Below are 15,695 nucleotides of genomic sequence, written 5' to 3'. Positions count from 1 at the left end.
AGCAGACAAAACCCCCTGTGATTCATGAGGAAACAGTCAGACCTACTACTGCAACTGAACCACCACAGGTCCATGGGGCTGAATGAGAGATTCACCCAGGAGTGCTGAGGGAACTGGTGGAGGTGATAGCTGAGCCACTTTCCATCACCTCTTAGTGCTCCTTCTTGACTGGTGAGGACCCAGAAGACTAGAGGCTTGTCAGTGTGACTCCCATCTACAGGAAGAGTTGTAAGGAGGATTCAGGGAACTACAGACCTGTTAGCCTGACCTCAGTGCCAGGGAAGATTATGGAGCAGATTGTCTTGAAGCATGTGTGGGACAGCAAGGGGATCAGGCCTAGCCAGCATGGGTTCACAAAGGACATAAGGCATGTCCTGCATGACCAACCTGATCTCCTTCTATGATCTAGTGACCCATCTGGTGGACAAGTGAAAGGCTGTTGATGTAGTCTAACTAGACTTAAGCAAAGCCTTTGACACTGACTCCCACAACATTCTCTAGCAGAAGCTGCCCGCCTGTGGTTTGGATGGGTACACTCTTGGCTGGGTAAAGAACTGGCTGGAGGGTCAGGCCCAGAAAGTGGTGGTGAATAGAGCTAAATCCAACTGGTGACCAGTCACGAGTGATGTTCCCCGGGGGTCAGTGTTCAGGGCCTGTCCTCTTCAGTATCTTTATTGATTACCTGGATAAAGGCATTGGGTGCACCCTCAGTAAGTTTGCAGATGACACCAAGTTGGCTGGAAGTGTTGCTCTTCCTAGGGGTAGCAAGACCCTGCAGAGGGATGTGGACAGGCTGGATAGCTGGGCTGAAGCCAATGGGATGAGGATGGAGCCATGCTTTTTTCCGTGGTGTGAGGACAAGAGGCAATGGGCATAAACTAGAATGTAGTAGATTCTGTCTGAGCATCAAGGAGCACTTCTGTACTTGTGTGGGTGATAGAGCACTGGCACATTTTGCCCAGAAAGGCTATGGAGTCTCCTATTTGGAGACCTTCAGATCCTGCCTGGACACAGTCCTGGGCAACCTGCTCTGGATGTCCCTGCTTGTTTATAAAGGGGACAAGATGACCTGTAGAGCCATTCTGTGAGATTGGAAAAAAAAAAAAAAAAAAAAAAGAAAAAAGAAAAGAAAAAAAAAAGTAAAAATAAAATTTAAAAAAATTTTTTAAAAAAAAGTAGCATTAAGATTTGTCTCAAGGAAAAGAGCCCCAAGGTTGCTATTACAAGGCTTTCCTTGTCTTCTCCCATTCTAATTTTCTTTTCCCTTAAGTTGGGATAGAAAGGTCAGTCCCTTGTCCTCTGAACTTTCCTGAGCTTTGGGTGCTAGCCATAAGTTCATTTCATTACGAAAGAACATCAGAGTCTATTTAAGTCACTGGACAGAGTTTTGATTATTTGAAATATTTGGATAATGGCCATGAGACAATATGAATAGTTCTGCTGGTCAGGATTTTTATTTTTCTGTGCGCTGTAGTAGCTCTGTCAAGCAATTGAGAAGAGTGTTCACTCTAACTCCCGTGAACACTTGTTTGTTCAGGTAAGTAATGGTGACTGCAATGAGGAGCTCTTATTTGAATCAGGCCTTGAGCTGTATGAAAATTGTTTTCTCAGAAGTGGCAATATTAAGAATTTTTGCTCCTTTTGCAAAAAAGATTTTTGTTTGCTTCTAGTGCAGTGGCCAACCAGATATCCCCTAGTCTGTGCAACTTAATTTTTATTATGAAAAGCAGAAAGTATTCATTTTTACTTTTTACTGATGGTTTTTAGCATATCTTTATCCGTATCATATTGAGGTTAACATTTCTTGTAATATCTATGACAACAGTTGCACTACCCATTAGCTTTTGCTAAAATTGATGTATTTATATTCTCTAGTTGATTATTAGTCCAAGCCTTCAGACTTGCTGTTGCTCTTCACTGTATCTCTTCTTCATTCAGTAACACACTTCTGCTTCCCAGAGTTAAAAGTTTCAAAATGTTAGTCAGGTTGTCTCACTCAAATTTCATCACGTAAGTGATAAATCGGTGCAGCAAGGTGGGCATTTGACATTTATGTTTTTAATGAACTATTGAAGAAATTACTTTGCAAAGCTGGGAGCTCCTAATTTTATTCTTGGCACATGTAACTATGTACACCTGGGTATAAATGAGTTCTTAGCTTAATTATCTGAAGACTTCTTCTCTGTAATCTATTTTGCCAGTTATTTTTGACCCTATGGTGCAATGTTGCTGCTTTTCCTGGCTCTAAGACTAAATCAGAATAGTCTCTGTGGTCTTTTATTTCTTTCAAATAACTAGAATTGTATATCTTTTTTAATCCTTGTAGGCTGCATCTGCTGGATATCTGCGTTAAAATTATGTCAAATGAATACAGTACAAAATCTAGGCGAGCACGTCCACAAATGGTGTTTTGTTGGTTGATATTGTTAATGTTTTCATTTTGTTATGACTTCACAACACTGGATTTTCTTCTTCTGTATCTCTGCCAAAACATATACTCAAAGTAATTTAGTTCAGAAGAAAATAAATCAGCATCATCCTTTGTCAAAGAGGAGTGGCTGTAACAGTGATAATTTTGCTATTTTAAACAGCCAAAAGTTATACCGTCAAAAAATTGTGATATGTAGCAGATAGTTAGCTGCATATTCAGTTCTGACTGTGAACTGGAGTCAGGAGAGAAGACACAACCATTCATGTCTAAACCACGTCGTCAAGTAATTCTTCATACTTGATTTACAGTCCAAGAAAATTGTAAAGAGAATGAGACAAAGAAAATAATCAAATATTTTGGAGAGGTCTCTGATGTTTTCTCATTCAGACAGTAAATGGTGAACTGTTTCATCTGCTTCTCAATTTTGGGCTTCAGTATGACTCCTACTAGTCTTGCTTTAAGACATATTCATACCTGTATCGCTAGGAGTTGAGAAATGACATTAAACAACATCTGCTGTTGTTGCTATACACCAAATAAAGAAGGAACACTATGAATCCTCATGAAAAGACCACTAGAATGCTTGATCCTTCATTTCTATCCAGGCTTCTCTGTGCACTTATTTGGTCTCCTCTCTAATTTCATGAGGAAAATCTGTTGATGTGATGCTCTCTGGAGGGTGCTGTGTGTTAATAACAAGATTGTATGTATGTATTCCTAATCAGACATGTACATCCAAACGCTGGCAAAAATTTTAGTGTAGCTTGGATTAGATGAGAGGATCAGTTCTTGTCACAGTAGTCTTCCTCTCTTACCCTACCAGCCTATTAATGATTTTAAATATTTTAGTAACTGATGCATGGTTCATTAAGAACCATTTCATCTGTTTCTTTTTGTAGGTCTCCAAGCTTTCTGTGATAGTTTGATACGAGTAGTACAAACATAGAAGAAGGTTCCTCTTTTTTTCTTTTAAATATAATTATAGTTTCTTCCCAAATCAGCAATTTGTCTTTCTTAGTTAGGGGCAAATTTACTTCTGAAATTCTTTTGAAAGTAGCAGCTTCCCATTATTTTTGCATTCTTGTTTGTTTGGTTGCTTGTTTGCTTTGTTGTTTTTTAAACCCGCTTCAAGATCCTTACTGGATATCATTTCAGTTGTAGCCTCAGGTTTGGATATCACTCTGAGAACCAATATTTGAAGAATGTGTCCCTACTAAATCCAAGGCTTTAAAAAGTGGGAAGTTAAATTACCGTCTTCCTTGGAGGTCAGATGTTCTGACAATGTTTGTGTGGTGTCCTGCAGCAGTATTTTATAAGCAAGAGGAAGAGACACCACTGAAGTGCACAAGGGAGATGATAAAAATTGTTTCAAAGTCATGAAAACCAGAAGATGTTCAAACACAAGGTATCCTGAATTATCAAACTGAGTAGTTTATCCACAGGCAGAAGGCAAACAGATGCAGGATTCTGAGTCTGGTTTCTAGGTCAGTTTTTGTTGGTTGGTTAAAACCCTATTCCTAAAAAATGATTAACAGATTACATGAAAAAAAAACAATGGAGGAATGGAGATTGGAATTGAAATAAATATTTTCTGTGGAGATGTCTGCTGATTGTAATTTTTTCTTGGTCATCCTGAGCTTTTCAGTTTTTTTTGTTGCTGTGTTGTGGTTTTTGGGTTGGTTTTTGTGTTCTTTTTTTTTTTGTTTGCTTCTTTTTGACATTCATAGAAGGCATAGTTGATACTGTAAAACAGAATCTTTTGCAGCTGTGTCCATTTTGTTTCAAGGCTGTTGAGCAAAAGTATCTTTGGAGATCACACCGTTGAATTTGACTCTACGTTATTCCAGGCATAGAAACTAACCTGTTGTCTTATAAAATCTTTTATGACATTCCTGTTGGACTTTAAATCAAATGAAGACTGTTCTTTAAGAAAAGCAGTGGTGAAAATAGTGCTGAAGCACATTCTCATTTGTGTTGGCTAATGACATAGTTAAAATAACCGCTGAAACATATCTCATAATGGTGATGGTTAGTCTCTTTTTCTTACACTGAAACACAAATCATTATGACTCCAAAGTATTAGGATTCTGCCCACCTTGGAAGGACATCCAGTGAAGTAGGGATGATATATCTTGGCCTTAACATATTCCATTATTAACATTCTTGCAGCTCTTTCTATGAGACATTTTCGTATTATTTGCAGAAGGATTTTGACAGGAAGAAGGAATGCTCACATTTAAAGAAATATTTCTTCTTTGTTGCATTACATTCTGACTGGCTTCTACTGAGGTATAAATGCTTGATATTACTTCTTTCACCCACGCACCACAAGAAAAAAAATATGGCAGCAAGCTGAAATATTCACAAACCATGAAGCTCTGTGTCTGGGCTGATTCAGAAGCCAAAACAGAAAACATTTTTCTTCTTTCTAATGCAGTTCACCTATGATGCCAAATAAACTTTTAAAAGAGTAGAGTGAGGTCTGTCTCTAAATACTCTGCAAGACCCACCAAGATTCACGTATTTCCCTGAAGTATGATATAGATAGGGAGGAAGAGAGAGAAATAAATAAATGCAATCTAAGTTATTCTTAACTATCTTCCAGACCTGTGTAAAGGCAGACCAGATAATTAACATTGCTGTTTTTGTCATGTGAAGATAGATGTGTATGGTGAAGGGAAGAAAGTAATGTGTGGCAAAATCTGTTTAAGCAGTAACATATAGCTTAGAAACTTCTCAAAACTTAGAAGCTACATCTATTTTATATCTCTCAATTTTACTGTTGCTTGGAGCCTTAGTCATTCACCAGAACTCTATTGCCCCAGGCTCTGTCTAAACACAGAACAGAATGACGGTTTTTGTCACAGTTTACAACCACAGCATATACATACTGGGAGCAAGCAAGAAGCCAAATGCTTAAAAATGTTGAAGTTTGGAAAAGTCACATTACTGTTTCCTGTTAAATAAGCTTACAGACATTTCAGTCGTCTCTTTAAGGATATTAGGATTGGACGTTTACCTTAACCAGAATATAGTAGCATAGTATTACTATATAAAATAATGTTAAGGGTAGTATTTCCTAACTTTTTCATGCTGAACACTTCAAGCCATTTAATGTAGCATGCAAATAAATGTGTGTATATAATTCTAATAATAAATGACACAGAAGGGAGTGTTCTGTTAGTGAATTCAAATGAACAAACTATGCTCATCTTTGTCTTCTGGTTGGGTCACATGAGGAAGCTTCCCTCATTTATGCACAGATCTCAGCAGCTTTGGTGGGATTTCATAGCCTAAGCTTTAAATTTATCTAGTGAAGTGGAAGGAAATGTAAGACTATATATTTTATGGGGAATTTTATATGATTTTTACCAACAGAATAGTCTCCAGGACATTTTTATCCCTGGGAATGTCATAGAGTAAGTCCTCTTAAACATGTTTCTGGGCATTTGTAAGAGCAGAAAGTGACTGGCATCAGTTAGCATGGATTTATCAAGGAGTAATCATGTCTGACCAACCTAATTGTCTCTGTGCTAAAATTAGTGAGCAACGCCCAGTTTTGTGGACAAGGAAAGAACAAAGAGTGTCATTTATTATGACTTTAGCATGGCTTCCAGTAGCGTCTCCTACAATAATCTTGCAAATAAGCTGTGGCATCACAGCGCGAGTGAATGGATAATAAGATAGGTAAAAAGCTGATTGGATGGTTGGTCTCAGAGGACAGTGGTTAATGGATCATACTTATCTGCAGGCTGGTAACAGTGGGGTACTGGTGAGGTCTACTTTGGGGCACATTCTGTTTAACATCAGTAGTAGTCATACAAACAGCCTGAAGGAGATGATGGACAATATTTCCCCTAAGTCTGCAGCAGCACCCCTGGTGCCTACATGTAGTTGGTTAAGAAGGTGCAAGACTTTTCACAGCAATGAAAGGTGTGAGGATGAGTGACAAGGGCCATCATCTGAACCAAGCAAAAGAGGTTCAAAGTGTATGATGCAGGGGAAAACATCCTCTGTGTGGGTTTAGCTGCCTGAGGAAGCTGTGCTGTACTCAGACATGCTCAGCTCTGAGCACCCCACCTGGCCTCAGTGTTGAGTGACTGCTGGGGCTGGGCTGTGGGTATTCTGAGCACTTGGACCGGTCCAACTGTTTGTGACTATGCTTCTGTAATTTCTGTTGAGATTTTTAATAAAATACTGGGTCCATGCCTAGTCCTGAACTGCATATGAGCTGTCACAGACCAAAGGTTTTAACTGTTTTTTTTTTTTCTGAGCCAGGATATTGATAACTCCAGTGATGTTTGAAGTACTTTAGTGGATATATTTTGTACAACTGTCAAATACTGCATTCTGAAAAAGATGCTTAGAAAGTGCTTTTTGTGTTATGTATATATATATTATGTATATATTGATATACTTACATGAGAAACCAGAAGTCACTAGAATCTACTTCTACTGACCAAATGTTACTCACACCTGAAAATTTCATCTACTGTGTACTCTTAAAAATGAGGCTATTTTTTTTTTCTTTTTTTTTTTTTCCTTATTTAAGAAAAAAGTAAAAAACAAAGCGAAGCAGAAATTCTCCCTTGCCAGGCACTGGGGTTGGAGCTTCATGATCCTTGAGGTCCCTTCCAACCCCGGTCATTCTGTGATTCTGTGATTCTCATGTATTAAAAGAAAAAAATAAAGAAAACTGCTAAGTAGCAATTTTACTTACTAAAAATGCAATTTATTTTCCTGAATGAGCACTGAGTTAGCTGGATTCACCATGAAATTTTCTGAACACAAAAAGCCAAGTTCAGTACTCAAATGCATTCACACAGCTACTGCTGGCTGGGGACAGGATTGGCTCAGAGCAAGGAAATGAATAAACCTCTGCCAAGGGAAGAAAAACAGCCAAATTTCAGAAACCACATCACAGGAGCATTTCCCCACTGTGCCTGTGGTTGTGGTCTAGTGGTCGGCTGAAGTGAGGGAGAACAGAGAGGCATGAAATCAGCAAGACAGGCAGCAAGATGGTTGCAGCACAGTGGCAAGATGCCTCACTGACTGCACAACTTCGTTAAAAGGCTGAAACTGTGCTGAAAAATAAAAAAGTTTATTAATTCCTTACAGAGAATTTCCTCATAGAAAGAATGGCAGATAGGCCTGCTTTGTAAAAACTGTCTACTACTTTCTGAATCACAGATATGCTTCTCCAGAACAGGCACTGTGTTTCACTGTGTTTTCATCTGTAGATATGTGAAAATAGATAACTTTTCTTTCGTTATCCTATATACCTATTTTCAATACATTACTGAAGGATGCTTTACATTGCTTTAGTAATAAGGAAAATAAAATTAATTTTACATTCAAATATAACTTTCTAATTAACATTTACTACATTTCAAAGAGTGCTGGTGTTATTTATTGTTCCCATATGAATGGAATCAGGCTGTGCAAAATAGCAGGGAAAAAAACTTGCTGAGACCTCCAGGACAAAAAGTAGATCTGAACCACAGTTATTTAGCTACTTATTTACCAGGGGGACGATGGAGAATCCAGAAAGAATTTCTTATCTTTAAACATACTGAATTATTACTAGACAAGACAGTGTTAATTTCATTTGTATTTCAAGGTTTGTTTTTTTTTGGGGGGGGGTGAAAGGGGTGGGGGGTGGGGTGCAGAATCTTTTCCAGTTATTTTCATTGGGAGCAGGCAGTATTAAGAGCTTCCTTTCTCAGTGCTCCTGAGCACACCTGCAGATAATACTCAGTAAGTCTACCAGGCCCTTGGAAATGGTGCTGCAATGACAGCTGAGCTGCATTTCAGCGTAAGCACGGATCAAAGCACACTGACTTTTTTTTTGTGGGGAAATACACAAAGTGCCAGCAATGTGAGTCTGTCTGAAGCTGCCAGACTTTATTTACCCAAAGGATAAAGAGGTCTATTTGCAGAAATGAAGCCCTCCCCACTTTAAATCCTGGCTGCACTGTCTAAATGCAAGGTGTCTGAAATGAAAATCTGCTTCCAGGAATGAGAGGTGGAATCCCAGCAGGGCTAAAGGGCATCTGCCTTGGTAATGATGAGCTCTGCCCTGATTTGTGTATAGTACAGCAAACCTCATGTAGTCATCTACACTGATGCCAACGCCTGTGGCCATGGATCTGAGAACAAGCAGTAGTCATTTGGCCTGTACTGACTGTGCACGTACTGACTGGTGAATTACCAGTGAGTGCAACAGCAGCTGCTCTGCATTGTGGTGTGATGCTGTGGTGGTGGTAGAAAGATAGGTGTTTCCGTTGCTTTAGGTTTTCCTTCAGCACAGCACCATACTGCCCCACACCTCTGCTATGCATATATACTGCAAACATTTTAATTTCATATTATGTGTATTAGAAATAATGCTTAAACCATTAATTAAAGTATAATGCTCCCCACTGTGAAACATTCAATCTATGCATGCTTGCTATGAAGCTAATAACTTGCTTGCCATGTGTGCTCTGCCTGTGTTGTGAATTTAGTGCACTATGGCTGCTTTTCTTTCCCACTAAACAGCGTTCATTGTAGTGATATAAACAAATGCAAAACACTGCTGAGGGCGTGAATTCACTTAAGAAAAGACGAACAAAAGGCACACTAGTGTACAACAGACATGTAAAAAAATGCAATCTGAGAAAATATGTTTTCTTTGCTCATTAAAAAATGCTATATAGACATTGCAGTTACTGTTTGGTGTCCTGGGAGGATGTGCTTTTGCATTCATGCTTCTCTCCCCAGCCTGAACATTTGACCATCAACCTTGCTCAGCCTTGGAGGGGACCACAATACTGGTCACTTTCCAACTCAAGCTTGCTGGTGGAGGAACTGGCACCTTGCTCAGCAGCTGAGTTAGCTGAGCCAGTGCCAGCTTAACCACAGTGCTGAACGCTGTCTGGTTTAAGCCCGATTTTGGAGGAACTAACATCTATCTCAAAACCACAGTATCCAGTATGATTGCTTATGCCTTGATGTCAAGAGACTTCTTGCTAAATACAGACCCTCAGAAAGTGTCTAATATTTTGTTCGGCTTTGGGTGCTTCACTAAGATGATATCTTACATGGACTGTGCATGTATAATCACTTAGACACAAACTGTTGGCCAAATCTGGAACTAGGGGTGATTCAGTTGCACCTCAGCTCCTGACCTCTGTGGTTCAAGAAGTTTAGAAAGCAAAGGAGTCCACTGAACCTTGCGTCTCAGTGGGAGGCTCTTCTGGTCAATTGTGTTCAACAGTCTCCTCCAGGCAGTAAATACTTAAATATACCATGCCATCTCAAATTTTGTTAAGATGCTGTCTTATTCATGATCAAGCTTTGTTAAATGACTACCTGAATATACTGCTGCTTCTCTCATATGAATGAAGTATATAGTTATATCTGCAACATTTCTAACACAGATGCTTTGTGATCTTTTCTACACTTAACTCATTCTAGAATGTTGCTTCTAGCTAAGATTTCCTCTTAATTTTGAGTTTTCTGTATTGTTCAGTACAATTGTAACCCTTATGCAGAAGTCAGCCATCGCTTTACCCTGACAATATCTTTGGAGGAGAAGGAGAACCAGAAATGAATTATGGATACACAGTGATGTCTCAATACATTTTAATGACAAGACTGGGTATGAAGAAAGTACAATCTGTGTCCTAAATAACAGAAGATAGGACAGAGAAAAGGCAGGGCGGCTGAGCTTGTGCTCCACCGGTGAGATCATTTTTGCCTTGTGGATTTTGCAGAGATTGCAACAGCATGAAATAAAGTACTACGTGGTATCAGTTATTAAAAGTGAGCAGGGTGGCTCCTTTAAGATAGCAAGCCACCCAGTGGTTCTTCTGCCTGCTTAGATCTCATTCCAAATAACACTGGAGATGGCGTGTGTGGACAAGGTTCCCCTAGCATGAGACAAGGCATGGTTCTTCAGAGTTCCCTCTGAGCGCTTAGGAGCACTGTGCATCCATGCCCTGCAGCTCCCTGCATGTCTCCTTTGCACACCTCACTGCCAAACACGTCTGAAAATCTCAGGCTATATATGCTATTCTGTTTCCCAGTTTTATTGGCATCGACTCTGGGAGATGAGAGAAGCCTCACCAAACTAACTAATTAAAAAGAGCCACTGTAGCATTGCAAGAAAAAACATGCCTTATGAATAAAACACTCCAACTTCCTTTTTATATCCATCCTCTCCAATTAATGGCATCTGCTCTGTGAGTATGCCAGCATATCCTGTGGTGCTTGTCTGTAACAACAGCAAATTGAAAGTAGAAATTTCTTTTTAAGGAAGCTGGATTAAAGGTTTTCCTTCTTCCAGTCCTAACTATTTTTGAAAATAAAGCCATAGCTGTAGGGATGCCAGAAAGCTCAGTAAAACCTGCAGACTCCTACAGCCTCAGAACAGATGCTGCTGGTTTGGAGTAGAGGGGAAGAAAGAAAGACCAGCATGAAAGACCAGGAGAAAAAGAGGAAAAGGTTTGGAGGACCTACAGTGAAAGAGGTAAGTTGAAGACAGAGCCACAATGAAATTAAAGTTATGCTTATAAATAAATAATATCATAATTTTCCCTGTAGCACAAAGCTGTGAGCCTTCTGATGGAATAAACTTATTGTGTAGTACCATCTGCATTTGCTTATGAGAACTGTGTCTTGCTGAATTTAGAGCATGGAACATTCCTGAATATATTAATGCTATCAACTGTTCATAGATTAGCATTTGCTGTCAAAGAAACAGTTGAATTAGAGGAGGAAATGACCTGTCATACCAGCTTTACAAGAGGCCATTAAACTCTGTGCAGATCCACTGCAAGCAAGTGACTGACCCAGCAGTGATCTGAGAGCATAACAAAATCTTATCTGCAAGCATAGATCCTGTCTGTGCCTGCAGGCAGCATACTCAATTTACAGCCAAAGCTGAAAACCCTTTGAAAGGTGGCCCTTTAGGTCATACCCTATGGCCTCTTGTCTGTCAAGGATTTTTCCCCTACAGGATATTCAGAGTTTTTTCTAGTGCATGCTTGTCTGATTTTGTTGTGTGTTTCTAGATGTACATATACATATATATATATATATTTTTTTTTTCTTTATATTTTTCTTTTTTTCCTGTGGGAGAATCAACAATCTGTGGGAGAGGCCAGATAATCAGATTTAGCCAGTCTCACTGCTCTTATCTTGAAAATAACTCAAAATATAGTTTTATACTGCAACTTATTATCATAGCATCTCACAGTCTTTCATACTAAACAATGACAACAGTGAAGTCCCTAAAGGAATTTAAAGAGCCTCTGGCATTTTCCTTTTTTTTTTAATTGTAGATCTTGGGTCAAGGTATGTGATTTTTAACTACTATGATTTTAAGATTTTAATAGTTTTATTTTTCAGATTCCAGCAATTTGGGCCAGGAAGGTTGGGGTGGGATAAGTGGAAATGGTAAATTGATGTTTCTCAGCACAAAGCAGGGTGGTTCTCAGAGGGAGCAGAAAGTTTCTTTAAGATTTTACTGTGGTTTCCTAAAGGAGGTCAGATTATAATCTCTCTTCTGATTGTTTTCCTTTCTATGTCTGTACTCCTAAGAAGAATATTTTCTACCCACGCTCTCATAGGCTTTGCTGTGCGCTTTTCAGCTTGGCACTGTGATAAAATAGCTCTCTCCTAGCAGTCACTCTACTCTCAAAACGTTTGCATACATTTAGCACGTCTCTGCAAAAGTGTTGCACTGTCGGTCCTGAGCCTTCTCAGTTTAATATTTTACCATGGCTTTCTCAGTGCTCAAGGATTTTAAATTTACTTGTTTGAACTCAGTAAACTCATTGATTTGCATCCTTTCACTCCCTCTATTCTTTCCTTCCACATTAACATGAACTTTAAGTACTCTGCTAAATAAGGCATTTAGAGCTATAAATCTCAGACCTGATAAAGGAAGAACCCTTAATTTGTTAAAGGATTTACATTAATGAAAACTACAGACTGGAAGTGGTGTATAAATCAGTTGATTTATGAAATAATAAAGCCACATATTTGAGATGATTCTAGAGGTTTAAGAATAACAAACAAGGCAAAAATTGCTTTCTTTAATGGAGTAGCTGCTAACAAGAAGAATAAACATAACAGATTAGGAAGGGATTAGCAGCATACTGGTAAATGGGTAGAAGACATGCAGGCAATCAAAAAATATTTGATTTTTTCCCTTGTTTTTGCTTAGTTTACCTTAGTAAATTAGTCCATGGGAAGTCATCCTTCATTTCTAGTACTGGAACTGATGGAAGTCCTGGCTAAAAGAACTGGCCTAAATTAACTTTCAAAATCTCTCTAAGTATGAATCACATAACCAGGAGCCAAAAGAATACACAAACTGAATTAACTTGGGTGTGGTCCATCTTAAGTCATGGATTCATAGACTTCAAGTTAAACAGTTTTTCTGCTAACCCTCTTTTGGTATGTAACTTCTTAGAGACTCTCTGAAACAGAAGTGCACCAGCATTCAGAGGCTTTTCAAACAATCTCTAGCCTTTACTTCCATTCTATCTACACCTTGGTCATGAATTTTCACATAAAGTACAGTTAAAAATTAAGTACACCATTCTGTTTTGTGAACTCAAGTTTCATAAAATTGTTTCCATTCCTATCTAGGTTCTTACTGAGGGAATAAAGGCAAGTGTTAATTTGTTGGCTATGCAAAGCACACAACTGTACCGAATTGGGTGATGCAAAGTTATGTTGCTTAGTATTTATAAGTTGTCATTGGTAGTGAGGGCAGTAAACTACTCTGAAGAAGTACTGAGTGTGCTTTGGAACAACAGTAAGATTACAATGAGAAAATAATCTGTCCATAAAATCAGTCCCTGTTTTTGAGAAATTTACATTAAAATTCATTGGTAAATTGTAGCCTTCTTTTGCCTCCTAAAAAAATTGATACAAGATTTTAGGAGGGTAAGGGATTTCTATATACCCTGTAGCCTGTTTTTGGCAATTCAAACACTCATCCTGAACAACAATGACGTGTACCACTAAACACCAGTTGAATAAGCAGAGAAAATTCCAACAGCCTGAATGTACATGCCTAGGAATTCTAGAGCAAAGTCAGAGCTTCTTGCTGGGTTTAAGATTTCATTACACAGACATTTTTTAAAGGACTAATTTTAATTTAGCTGCCCAAACATAGATACCTAGTGTATTTGAAATGTGCTAGGAAGATTGAGATATGCATAATACAGCTAAACAAGCCACGTGGATCTGTGTAAGACCCATCCTTTCCTGAGACAGCACCTGGAGGTGAGGTGAGTTCTCAAACATAACATGCAATTGTATTGTGCCTTAAGGTTGTGTGTCACATTAATAAATCTCAGTTTAGATATCTACATGTGGGTATCTAAATGCATCTTAAGTTTCTTAGATTCACATATTACTTGATAGTGAATAAGGCAATACATCCAGTGGTGCCTAGGGAGAAAACTGGTTGACTAGTTAATAAACAGCAAAATCAGTTGTCTAAAACAGGATCTAGTGCCAGTTAAGGTGCCCTCAAGTGTATCCTGTTTGTTTTGTGTCATATCTGACAGACAAATGTGGATGTCTTAAATGCCCTAGGCCATTCTGAATGGCAGTAGATGCCTATTTTATTCCACTGAGCCAAGCCATGTGTTTCTTCAAGGAGAACTTAACTGAGGCTGAATTAAAGATGAAGTAAAGGCAAATTTAAAAGCAAGTCTTTCCAGAGAGCGGAGCGTCTCCTGTGTGTCTATGATTTTCTCTCATCCCCGTGGATTCGAATCCTATCTTGAATCTCCTAAGTGAACCTGCAGAACAGCACTTGCCATCTTTTAAATGGGCAGTTTCAGGACATGCAGTTAACACATCTAATTTCATACTTAACAACTCCTTTGCTCCTGTTTAGATTCCTACATCCTGTGTATGAAACAATGCCTTGTCATTTAAGTCCAAAATGGTAGTTCAGTATATTTGCTTTTCAGTAATACACTCCTTCCCCTTAACTTTCAGAGACACATGGAAATAAATTCTAGTGTGGGACCAAAGGCATGAACATCGACGTTAAACAAATGAAAACTGAAAACAATTAACTCCTTTTCTTTATGTTTGAAATGAAATATGTGATCTTAAGACTTCTTACACATAGTTCACTTTAGTTTTAACAGTGTTTAGTTAAACATGCTTTTTAACACAGAAAAAAAACCTGCTGTCATAGTTTTTCATCAGTTACATCTCTATTGTCGTATGTTATTCTTAGCAGTTGTGAATTTTCCAAACTACAGTGACAGTTTATCATTTTGCAGTGATGTTATCACTCAAATTAAAACCAACAGTTTTTGTTTTCCAGGGAAGCCAAACAAAAATAGACAGCCAGTTTTCTATATCAAGAAAATACTCCTTCATAGATGACAGGAAAAAGAGGTTTAGGTGTTTGGCATATTAGAAGCTGACTGTGGTTATATTTCAAAGAATGAATGCACAAGGTAGAAATGTGATACTTGTCAGGTTCCTAATACAAGAGCATATTTCAAAGCTGCACAGTTCAATTCACCTTGAAGGTGCTTTCTAGGGCTTTACCCAGACCTAGAAAGAGGTCTGGTCCAATGTACATCAAAATGGTGGGAGTTTCACGGTGGAAACATGGAACAAAATTTAATCTACTCAAGGACAAACCTAGGAAACATCTTTAGGATATGTCAGTGGGAAAATATATATATATATTCTAGCAACAAAATGAGATTTTTGTTTGTTTGTTTCATGTTGTAATTATTTAAATCTGGCAGTTAAGAATCTGCAATCATACTTGAAAATTAGGCATTCTACTTCTTGCACTGAGGTTCCTGAGCTATATCAAGGGTTGACAGTAAGAATTAACCCATGCTCTGCAGCTGCAGCTTCCAACCCCAGAAAACATGAGTTCAACAGGAAGTGTTAGTGGTGATGAGACAAGAAGAAGGTATCTCTAATATAAGAACTTGCTCCTGCATCAACAGTCTCTGCCCTTACTAACATTCCTGGTGCCCAGACAGAAATTCCAGCTACTGATATTATTAAAATTCCAGCTACTCTTATGTTTCAATAACTGAAGTTATTGAAAATGAAATATTTTTAGTAAAGTAAGACTGTTATCTTCATTGTCAGTTTTCTCATCTATGTGCTACTGACTCCTTCACTATACCAAAGCCTGCAAACTTTTTTCAATATAGAAGTCTCTTATTCTGAAAGTCATCCCACTGAAATGCAGTAGGAGTTCCTCTGCAGAAAG

The sequence above is a fragment of the Coturnix japonica genome, chromosome 3 (genome assembly GCF_054131305.1).
Source record: "Coturnix japonica strain WE chromosome 3, WE-NBRP24, whole genome shotgun sequence".
Taxonomy (NCBI): Eukaryota; Metazoa; Chordata; class Aves; order Galliformes; family Phasianidae; genus Coturnix; species Coturnix japonica.
The sequence above is the reverse complement of the archived record's forward strand: the minus strand, read 5'-3'. Positions refer to the sequence as shown.